Here is a 12,245-nt window from a genome sequence, read left to right as displayed (position 1 = left end):
TTACGGCCCCTAATGACAGCTCTGCTACCGGTATTACCATTATTTTTGCATCTAATGACATCTGTGGGTGTTATCAGTCCCCAATGTTCACCTAATCATGTTCATATGTTGTGTCCAACACAGTAATAAAAATCTTCCCATCCTTGCGGCCTTCAACTTCCAAGCACCTATTCACAATAGCATTACAGTTAACAATCGTTGGAATGTTTGTTTCCTGAACTTCCATAAAATCTTGCCCCGGAAAAGTTCTTCTGACAATTTCTTGTAGAACGACATCTTGTGGCAGGGGAAGCCCTTGGCATACATTTAAACCTATGTTGTATTTCAGTAGTAACGCGTAAGTGATATTTTCATAAGAAATATAACACACACTCTGCTAAAGACCACCCTTCCATGCGAATGGCACTCTATGAGGTAACTGCAGGAATTGCCTCTTCTGGGGTACATTGTACTGTGAAAAGTAACATGATCTTTTGTTAGCCGGTAGGATACCAAGTGTTCTGCATCAGCTCCCACACCAAATGTTTTATGAAGGACATTATGAAACTGATCATCGAGCTTCTTGTAAAGCACAGGCTCATGAAGAAGCATTCCTCCATCTATTATTCTCACATTTTCACTTTCAAGCAGCAGATGCTGTGCAAATCTAGCAGCAGCTGGAATATCTTTGCAGTTTCCTTTAACATAGTCTCTGCTCCAGAGTATAAACTCTTGAGATTTGCTAGCTTCAAAAAGCTTAAAAAACAAACACAGATGTGAAAGACAGGGAACCATGGTCAAGTACCTGGTAAGGAAAATGAAGCAGAGAGTGGCTGTTGAAGGTACACTCTTGTTGTCATAAAGATTTGGAAGGAGTCTTACAACGTTATCCAATAAAACCTGGGATTTCTCAACACAAACTTTCGACAAAGGAACCAAATGCAATTTACGCAAAGCAGTGGTAAGAAGAGCAAAGTGATACAAATGATCGCTAAGAACAGCATCTTGAAGGCGAGGTAACCTAGTAAAAAGAACAAATAAACGAAATTCTGATGCTTTCCAGTGTTTAAGATCATCAAGGCTACGTGGCTTTCTGTTGCAGTCATGAGGTACTTGAACGGACAAAAGTATCTCATTGACTTCTACTGCAAATCCCACCAGGCTGTACGATTCTGAAGCAAAATTTGGATTGAGCCACCTGTTAAAAAGCTGTCTCTTGAGAATTCCTTCACAGACACAGTGCATCCAGTCAATTGGAACATTATCGAGGATGTCACGAAATTGTCCAAAGGCATGCTATCCCTTAATTCCAAACAAAGTATGACCTGTTCTCTCGGCTATGTTTGCAAACCTTCTTCATTCCTCTGCTGTCCTCAGAGATACCGTGTCAGTTGTGTATTCATACACTCTTGCCTTCAACTCCCTGTCATAAAGACCAGGGTGCCTGCAGGTGCCGCAAACAAACTGGCCATTGAACTGCTTAATATTGAGGAAAAGAGCTTTGGCAGGAAGATCGGGTACTATTGATTGAATACGACAAACAGAAGGTATTGGTTGGCCAGTATCATATTCAAAGTCAGTACCATTTGCCAGGTCAGACAGCTCGTTTACAAAATGTTTAGGGAAAACTGGCACATTTGGTTTAGATTTGCCATACCAGAGCCCAGTCAGTAGAATGTTATCAAACATGTACCTTTCTTGGGAGGGTAATTCCACAAGGAAGCACATCAGTGGCCAAATGCTGAAGCTCTTTGACTTTATGAGAGGAGCCCCATCACAACTCATGACTATTGAAAAAACTCTTTTCCCTCTTGCATGCGGTTCATTGTGGAAAACTTTTGATAAACTCTGCCATCCTGTATGTCCCTCAGATACTCATTATTTACTCACTGTGCTCGACAACTTGTTTCCAATGTTCTAAAATTTAACATAGAAACAATGATACTAGCCGATGAAGTTAACCTACAGTAGCACACTATTGGTAGTGGCATGTCTGAGCAAACAACTGGAATGTTAATTTTCTTGTGTTTCATGATCACTTTGACATTAACTGTCTCAATGAGCATAATGCACTCTAAACTGTCAAGATAACTTGGGGTTGGGTACTTCCTTTAATAGCCTTTCAGGTGTAGATTAGGTTTCTTTTGGCCAAATTCTGTTGATATCTGTATTCCAGGGCCAGTTAAAATACTTTCGTTCCTGAAATCAATTACATTAAGTATTTCCTGTCAGAAAAGAAATAAAGGGGGGGGGGGGGGGGCGACAGAGGGTACACCCAATGTATGGGGTAAATAAGGTATGTGCCAGTGCTGTAATCCAGGTGTGATCCTCATATAGAGTAATATCATGTGCATTTAAATGCCCCGCTGCATAAAAAAACAAATCTGTTTCAACTGAACTGTACCTAAGAGTATTGTGTGTTTCCTTTTAATTCTCACTTTTTCCTTTAATTGGAGCTCATTCTTTAGTTTTGGGCTATAGAATTGGGTATGAGTTTTCATTTGTCTCCTCCTTAAATAGGGTCAGGGTTTAAGACTCTGGGCGGCACCATATATGCGAAATTTTTCGCACCCCCCCCCCCCTCCTCCTGGGATAATTCCTATGTGTTGTCTGAACAGAAGCCCCACTGATGACCCCGGTCAAGAACAAAACTGGAACCCAAAAAGAAATACACAAATGGTTGGTTTCTTACCTTGAATTAATCTTTAAATTTGCGGTTTTAATGACAGAACAAAAGATCTAAGTGGGTCGATTTTCACACCTTTGTCTTCACAATCTTCGTTTTTACACAATTCCTTTTCGACTTTCTCATGGCATTTTGGGCAGAGCTCAATAAGACTGTGGGGGAGTAGACAGTCTCAGTAGGAAGAGGTAGCTGTATTGTTGCCATCGGGCAAAGTTAGTTCCTGTAACTTCAACAAGTCTCCCTTTGCAGATTCTGAAATATGTTTTTTAAAGAAGGCTAACAACAGTACATCAAAATTGCCATAAGTGAAAGTCGAACCTGGATAGAAGGAACTTTCATGTTCATTCTTTGGGGAATCGTCTGGCTCGCTGTCATCACCAATGTCTCCTAATATAATTTCTTCAGAGCTGCATTCATTGCTGTAGATGCTTCCCAGCACACTGTCTGGACTTTCATAACAGTAACCTGCGATGTTGCTTAACTCCTTTTCACAAACTTTTTCAAAGCAGGGGTCGCCACTTATATCATTAGGGTCCATATGAAGTCTGTCCTCAGGGAGTGAACACATCTGGCGATCATCATTCTCGGGACCACGACATTTCTTTTTTTCAGAAGTTTCGATGATGGCATATTCTTGACTGTTTTCTGAGTCATCACTTGAACATGTGCTTTTGAGGTTGAATCAGAACATTTTCCTACTGTAGATATATGGTCAAGGAACTTGAAGTGACGCTTGAGTGTGAAAAATTCCTCTTTCTTCTATGAACAAAAAAAAATTTTAGTGGAACAGGTTGTTGATCCTTTGGTTGCATTATTTTCATACTCAGAGCTTATATTCTCAGCCATTGCGACATGTGGGCAAAAAGAAACACAGGAAATCGAGAGACAGTTATTCTCTAGCCCAGTTGACTCTGCATGTGACGTACAACCTGTCCTTTCGTGACTGTGCATGTTCAGTCATAGTAATCCGTACGAAATTTCGAAGCGCAAAGATGATGGTCAAAGAGCAACAAAATTTTACTGAGTATTTAATTTCTTAATTTTACGGAGCACCTGGTTGTGAAATACAGTTGCAACAATGAATCATGTAAAGTATCAAAGATCAGAAACTTACCGTTACACGTTAATGGATTGTTACTTTGAATTGAAGGTTATGGCTAATGGACATTGTTGATAGGTTTGTATAATTAGCAGTGTTATAATTTGTACCTTGGTGAACTTGGAGAGGTAGGTCCATGTAATTTTGTTTAACCAAATTTAAAATGATTTCACAAGATATCAAACGACCTGATTTTGGAAATCAAACAGTTCCTTAAGATATCAAATGGGAAAAGATCGAAACTCAAAAATGCATTCCAGAAATCATAGACAACAAACTTGGAAACATGTTCATTAGTAATAAAAATCGAGAAATTTTGGAAATCAAACTCGCGTGTCATTTGAGAAATCAAACACGACAAATTTTGGAAATCAAGTGTCATTTGAAAACTCAAATGCGACAAATTTTGAAAATCCAGAATCCATTGGAGAAATCAAATGTGACAAACTTTGGAAATCAAAATGACAATAAGAACCAAAAGCATTTTTCCTCTTGATCATATACAAGATATCAATATCAAAGAAAAGAATCTGACAGTAAATTTTATTTGTGATACTCCCTACCTATGTTGTTAACTTCCAGCATCAGACATACTGCTTTAACATTATTAAGCAGTGGTTCACACTATAATCTTGGGCTCACCTATATTTCCACACACAGTAGCTGTCAGTTAATGGAGCTCCATTAATTCCAAGCTGCTGTGTGATGGAATTAGTCATAGGATGGGCAAAGTACATAGGAGACTGTAGCAATTAAAGAAATACTCACAGAGGTATTTGATTCATAAAGCGCACTCTGACGGATCGTCTGGATGTTGTATGAACTCAGTGAATACACATTACCAGTGAACTTGACTTAATGATGTTAAAATCAAGTTGCAAGTATAAAAATAATACTCACTTCTTACTAACACGAGCCTGGTAAAATGTAACTCTGTTTGAGATCAAATTTTTTCCTGTGTTCACATCTTGGTAAGGCTTCTTATATTTGCAACGGTAGGGAAAGCTCCACAATGTCTTCAAGGTGTTGGAGGATTTCCCGTTCAGTTGGACCTGACACACAACAGCATGAGAGTAAACTAGAAGTTCTCATTGAGAAGGGAGGTGCTGCCGTTAGTTGCGTACCCTGCGAGCAGAGGCCCTTCAATCTTTCTCTGCTACAGGGTATTAGTTGCGATGCGAATAGGACAACGACAGTTTGTACCACAGTTGAACATATGAATTTTTTTTATTAAAGTCAATAACTTACACTTGTGGGAATTATGAAACACTCCGAGCGTAATATAAAAAATGAACCAATCACGATGACAAATATTCTTACATTCAGATAACTCGCAAAGGTTTCAATACGATTTTGTAATTCATTTTAATATTTCATGAAATTCTAAAACAACAGCGGTGCTGATAGGCTGTTTCTTCATTGAACAATCATCGTACATATGATGAGATGAGTTGCAAACAAATAACCGAAAGGCCAAAACTTGTTTATTCACAGGTCCGGTAGACGTACAGCACATGCTGTTCACTTTTACAAAATTACTAAGATAGTACACACTCTGATTGCCTGAGAGGAGTGTTTGCATGAGCGTATGTAAACATGGTTGTGGCGTCAAGTTGTTTGGCTTTTTGCGCGCTAATCACGCAAGCGCGAATTTCAAGAAGTTTTCAGGTTCAAATCTCGACAAGTTTACTTCATTTACCCATTCCTTAGTCGGCTGAAACATGGAAAATCGTTACAAAGAAGGTGAGTCAATTTTTCTGCGCTTAAGGTGACATTTTAAGCGACAAAAATCCATATTTTGCAAAGCGTCTTTTTGCAAAACAAGAACTGCTTACGCGTGCAAGACTTCGTGGACAAGATTTTGCGACTGGTAAGAATTTATCTTGTAATCAGTGCCTAACAAAGAGTTTTGCGTTTTTTTCTCGGGATAGTTGTTTTCTAAAAGCAATAGAAAACTTTTTCCTATGTTTGCATAGCCTGATATAAACACTCTCGGGTTTGCATAACTGTCTCGAGTTCTCCCAACCCCTCTCGTGTTTATACCAGGCTATGCAAACATGGCAAACGTTTTCTATTGCTTAAATGTAACTTACAATCCTGATTCCCGAGATAACAATCTGTGTGACAAAAGAATACTGGCTATAACTAATCTTGAAGCCTAGATTAAAAAAAATAAACTGAAAAAATGTTCTGTACAATACTTCTTGAACTGTTCTTACCGTTTGGGCTGTTTAAAAAGACAGCAAACATCCGATGAACTACGATTTCTGCACAGACCTTACATGAGAGCCAAACAAAATGGCGGGTTGCTCCTAAGAGAAAAACAGGCACGTCAGCCAAGCACTTGGTTAAGCATGCCACTGATTGCACAGTGCAGCAGTCACAGATTGATTGAACCATTGAACCATTGAACAAAAAATCTCAAATCGCTCAAGAATATGGTCTGCGGCCGGCTGATGCCCAACAGTAATTAAAAAGAGTCTTTACAGAAGGCCTATAGAAAACATCTCTTGAAGACATTTTTAGGAAATGTCTTACCGGACATGGAACTGACATGGATATTCTGCTTTGTAATACCAGACTGCTGATCTGACTTTTTTTACCGAGATACGGTCGCCATGAAATGACTCTGGGCCATAGTTTTTCAGGGCAGCATTGGCCTCTGCTAAGGAATCCATCTTGTGTGCAAGATGACCAATGGATCCCAACAACTGTTCAGTGTTGCGCATCCCCATGTGGAGAGCCCAAAGTTGAATGTTGCAAAGCTCTTCATCCAAAAGGAAAAACTAGGTCATCTCGTAGACCAGTTGATCTACAAGGCATTTTCAAAGAATGATTGATTTTCTGAAGCAATGAATTATTTCATGTTTTTCTCTGAATATGTTTTTGTTTTTGTTTCTTCATTACCAAACTATGATTATTACTTTCCTGACAGTATAAAGACAGTTTCTGGCAATCTTCCAAGTTTGGCCAAAACTCCTGAATGAGGATTTTAGTTTACTGGTAAGACTTAAAAGAGCCCAAACCATTCACTTTATTTCAGTTCATGCTTTAGTATAAGTCTCTTCACCATGAGCTACAAAATTCATTTTGTTATGAAAAGGTAAGAAAATCCCCTTTGTGTTTTTGAATGTAATGAAGTATGACAACGATCAAAATGTCTACACACCTTCCTATATTGCATTTACTTCTGAGGCAATCTAGACCTGTCTCATCTGGAGCAACATCATGACGTTTGCAACCCTGACAAAAAAGTACTCTAATCAAACTGAATAACAGCACAATGTTGAAATAAGTTAGAAAAATCTACAATTTCAGATAGAATTACAATTTATAAACAGGCATTTATCATGCTTCTGATTATCCTCTTCAGAGTTCATACAGAATTTTGGACCCAAAATTCAAGACTTTTTCCAATACATGAATGTATTTCTCCAGACTCAAGGTTATCAAATAGTTGACCAATAGAGACTTTTGAAAAAACGCAGGAACCAAGCTTTTTTCAGGGTGCACTGCAAACGTACTGTAATCATCGTGCAATGGGGACAAAAAAAAATTATGAAACTTCTCATTCTGTGATTAAATGTCTTAGCCACCGTCGAGATTGAATTGACCACAGGGAAAAAATTCACTGATCAAGCACTTTTTGTAGCTATAAAAAACTCCAGACTTTGAATTATTTTTCTAGCCTTTATCTCCATTTTCAAGACTTTTTCCAGGTGTTAGAAATCAAGACTTTTTGACACGAATTCATGACTCCGCATGAACCCTATTCTTTTCACAGTACATGTATGCACGATTTCAGTGATTTTTAAACGATTTAAGGCAGAATGACCTTTAAATAAGTACTGTACAATGTTGAAAGGCGTTTACTGAATTAAAGCTGCTTGATGTTTTCATCACTCGCTGACTTTTAAGACTTTGGCTATGTTTTGCGAACATTTAAATAGACACTCGCTGACTATTTTCCCTAATATTAGTAAAGATCAAAGTCATCTGAAATCAGTGCAAAAAAGTTGATTAACTGATGCAGCACTTTTATGCACCTCGACTTTAACAGCACAAGTTGTAGTTGCCCTGTACTAATTCCTATATTATTTGAGTACTTTACCCTGATGGCATTGCAGATGAAACAGAACTTGACACTGACACCTCCACCACCTTACATGAAGCAGCATTCATCTTCTTCACCAAAAGAAAAATCAAGGTCTTGTTGTCCAATACAACTAAGTTTGATAACAGAAGTGGGAAAGCAAAACTTAACATACTAAACTTACAGGAAAATAAATCTCCAATGCTTGTAAATAAAAAGGTGCTCAAATCAATTATGGATGTACAATGATAATAAATTCTTGGTATGGATAATTATAAAAGGGAATGAAATTTTTATAAGCAAAATAATAATAATCATTAAAACAAAACTGCATAGACAGCATGCATTAGTACATGATTTTACATCAAAATGGTCTCCCATCAAGCTTCATCATCAGTCACAATGCCAGTGAAGAGAGTTGGTGCAGCCTTTGTAACCTTACAATCAACCCCACAACAGAGGTCAAATTCACAGAGAAACCTTGTATAGGAGGAGGCACCTTCTTAACCCCCATATATTCCTTGCAAAGCCCAATAACCATCTTCTTAGCTGCCTTTATCTGGTTCAAGTTGATGGGAACAGGTATGTGAAAGGATTTCTAAGAAAATAACAGAAAGCAAGTGATCGAAAGCAAAGGTTAACCTTTTTAATCTAGGTTGATTCTTTGTTTCCTGTCTCCTACTAGCCCTAGGAAACAAATGATATGGAGAATCAACCTCTGTAGTAACCAAGGGACTCTGTGGCCGTTTTATGAGAAACTGTATCACATTGTCAGTTATATGTTTTTCAAATGTGACGAAATGAGTTAAGGTACGGCTTTTACCACTAAGACCCTGCCTATATATATTTTTTGAATTACTGATAAATACAGCTCCACCAGTTCGAACAGCATCTAGTGGCAGAATTTCATGGGAAAAGAATTTAAAGGTAACATTTTACACTTGGTGTTATGGCACATTAATGGGTAGGGTGATGATCTTATATGTTAATGGTCCTGAGTTTGCCGCTTAGAGCTGGCTGCTAACTTATTTCACCAACTGAAAAAGAGCTTACTACTGGCTTAAATTGCTCTTGAAAAAAAAGACATGGGGGAATTTTGAAGATGAAGTTGAGGAAAAAAGCTGGCTTGACTAATGAGAAAAGCCTGCTTATCTTTTCCTTAGCTACATCCCTCACCGTTCAACTCATGCTGGATGAAATGGTTTTTTGTCGTTTTGATTTTGCTTTCTTTTTTTAACATATTTTTTATAATGCTTCCCCTAATCACAGCCTTGGGACGTGTTGCAAGAAACATACTTCTAGTATAATCATAAGACTGTCCACAATGGGCTCACATATGTTATATCCAAAAAGTTGCAGGTTAAGAGAATTACATTACATTCTAGCCAGGAATACTTGACACTCATTAGCACTTCTCATAACCAGTTGTGGGACCGCCATCTGTTTATACAAATTGAAAAAAGTAATCCTCATTACAGTTCACCAACTCTTGTTAAGCGAGAAAAAATCCTAATGTTTAATAACCAAATTTCCTGGCACTTTTGATAAACATTCATACTAGGCTTCACTTTGGGGAATAAAGCAAAAGAAATAAGGGGCTTCAACAATGGGGCTTGCAGTTGTATCGTTGCACCATCACCTGGAAGAGGACAAGCTTCCAATCAGGAACTCTCAGGCACACCACATACTTTGACATTGTATCATTGCTAACTAGCTCTTCCACACTCCTCTTTACTACTCGTTAATTTCATTGACGATGCCCTTCGTTTCTGGGTCGCCAAATGTACATGTTTGAAAGCACCATTGCCAAACTTTCCCCGTTTCTTTCGCACACGTTATGCACGTTCTTGATGACGCGACTGCTTCACTGCTTCATCAACAGCACCTTTTCTGAAGTATCCAAATCTTCCTTTTCACTGATCTCCTTTAGATTTGGGGAAACATTCTTGTTTTTAGCTCTTTTCAAGTTTCCACTGTAAGGGGAAGTCATTGCCACAGATGAAGACGCCTTGTTCCTTGGTGTCATTGGCATTTCCAAGTGCTGTGAAGCACGTGGTTGTTCTTTGTTTGCTTGGCTTTCGTTTTGCTCGTCAACAGAAATGTCACTGAGATCTACAGTGTTCAGCAAATCTCTCAGCTGCAAAATGAACTCAGAACTTTTCAAAGAAGAATGGGGAAGCAGAGTGGTTATGAACCCAAATGAGGAACAGACAATTTCCATTGCATTTGAAGACTGCTTGTTTAAGCAATGGTGGCGATCTTGCAGCTGAATGTAGGCACTGTCGATTCTTTGAAAATCATCTGGAAAACTGGCAACAACAGGCAAATGCTTAATATATTGTGTCAGCGTTGATCCACAAACTCTCAAACTAGGAATGTATGAGCTCAATTGTGGACTTAATTCAGGGCTGATGATCTGAGTGAAGGGCGAGCAACCCTTCTTTGGTGCCATCTCTACTGCTACTGACTCATGCGCTTGAAATACGAAACTGCAGAGAAAAGATAGCTGGGCAAAAAACATGACATCTGAACAGTGACATAGTAAGATTATCCAGACGCTAAATTGAGAGTGTTGATGCCTTGAGCCAGTTGATCCATGACATTTAATATGGGATTAACTACTGGATTATGACACCCAAAAGAGACAAGCCCAGTGTACGTAATACTTACAGTGCAAATCACTTGTGTCTTCTCATGCACCCAAATTCTTTCACATCAAAGAAAAACTTCCATCTTCTATTATTTGTCGGGTCAAGGTACTTCTTGATCCAGGATGCCTTTAGAGACTTATTGAACGTATGTATATCAATCGTCCTCAAACCACCCTGCTCATAATCCTTTATAATATGCTCTCTTTTAATCTTGTCACCTTTACCGTCCCAAAGGAACTCAAAAAAGAAGTTTGTTGACCGTTTGCAGGGCGTTTGTATAAGTAGGGAGAAGAGTCAAAATATAAATGAGTTGGGAGGCCCGAAGACTTTTGATAAGAGTGATTTTTTCCCAATAATGTGAGTCTCCTAAATTGCCATGTTTCATAACGTTTTTTATTTTCCCAATCCTCTCATCATAGTTAGAACGGAGCATTTCGTTTCTGTCCGTTGCGAACCACACACCTAATGCAAAGACTTTCCCCTCCACCCAGGAGATATCAGGCCTGTTGCACTCTGTAGGGCCTCTGTTTTTTGCCGAACCCACCCAGAGCACTTTGGTGTTCTCATAATTTACCTTAAGGCGAGAAGTCACTTGAAACCCATCTAGAACCTCGGTTGCTCTACAAAAAGAGCCCTCTGAGCCATCGAGTATCAACATCGTGTCATCAGCAAATTGGCTTAGCTTGTGTTTGACTTCACCCGTCATAAAACCTTTTACGTCTTTATCTCTCCTAATGAAGTTGGCTAATATCTCGGCCGATATTATAAATAGATATGGCGACATCAGGCAACCTTGCCTGACCCCTCTACCTAAAGAAAAGCTCTCCGAGACCCATCCATTGTTCTGGATAGCACTGGAGACCTGATTATAAAATAATCTGAACCAGTTTACTAGAGAGGGCCCAAAATTGAAATAGTTAAGGGCTCTTTCTATAAAAGCCAACTCTGTCGAGTCAAATGCCTTCTCAAAGTCAATGAACATCAATAAACCCGGTTTATTCATATTACCTGCGTAATTTATAATACTGTCAATTAGAAAAACATTTTCTGCAATAGAGCGTCCCTTCAAGAAGTCACTTTGATCACCATTGATAATTGTAGGAAGAACCCGCTTTATTCGATTACCTATCGCTTTAGACGAGATTTTATAATCGTAGTTTAGAAGAGAAATTGGCCTCCAATTTTTTAGAAAAAGAGGGTTTTTGTCCTTCTTTTGTAAAAGAGAAATAATACCTTGTCACTGCGTCACCGATAGTAGCTCCTTTTGCAAAGAGCAGTTAATAGCATTCACTAAAAAGGGGGCAATGTCACTCCATACTACCTTATAAAATTCTGCTGCCAGATATCACCTAGGTCAAGGTTAATTTGAATTTGTTCTACTTCGGTGAGCGCTTTCGGGTGCGAGGTGCCGAGAATGCCACCTTCCTTGTCCAATTTAGCATTTTTAATCAAGTGAAAATCTCCACCCAAGATGATGTTATCGCAATCAAATTCGAATATTCGGTTTTTAACATCTTGGATGAAATGGGGGTCATCCTTATTTGGAGTGTAAAGATTAACAAGCGTAAAACATAAGTCTACCGTCTTAATGTCTAAAATGATAAAACGACCATCTGGTTCTGCATAATCCTTGTTTAAAATGAAATCGAAATTACTTTTAAACGGAATGGCCACACCCGCTCTTCGACTATTTTCACAACTAAAAAAAGCTTTATAACCCCATTCATTTTGCCATAA

At 38.6% G+C, this 12,245-nt stretch overlaps 2 pseudogenes; both read right to left on the bottom strand.

The window, feature by feature from the left end:
• Positions 1 to 4,634: 4,634 nt before the first annotated feature.
• On the bottom strand, positions 4,635 to 8,030 carry LOC140931860 (uncharacterized; annotated as a pseudogene).
• A 1,427-nt stretch (positions 8,031 to 9,457) lies between these two features.
• Positions 9,458 to 11,511, bottom strand: LOC140931859 (uncharacterized; annotated as a pseudogene).
• Between the last annotated feature and the right edge of the window lie 734 nt (positions 11,512 to 12,245).

This window comes from Porites lutea, chromosome 3 (assembly GCF_958299795.1).
Source record: "Porites lutea chromosome 3, jaPorLute2.1, whole genome shotgun sequence".
Classification (NCBI taxonomy): Eukaryota; Metazoa; Cnidaria; class Anthozoa; order Scleractinia; family Poritidae; genus Porites; species Porites lutea.
Note: the sequence above shows the minus strand (reverse complement) of the source record. Positions and strands in the feature narration are given on the sequence as shown.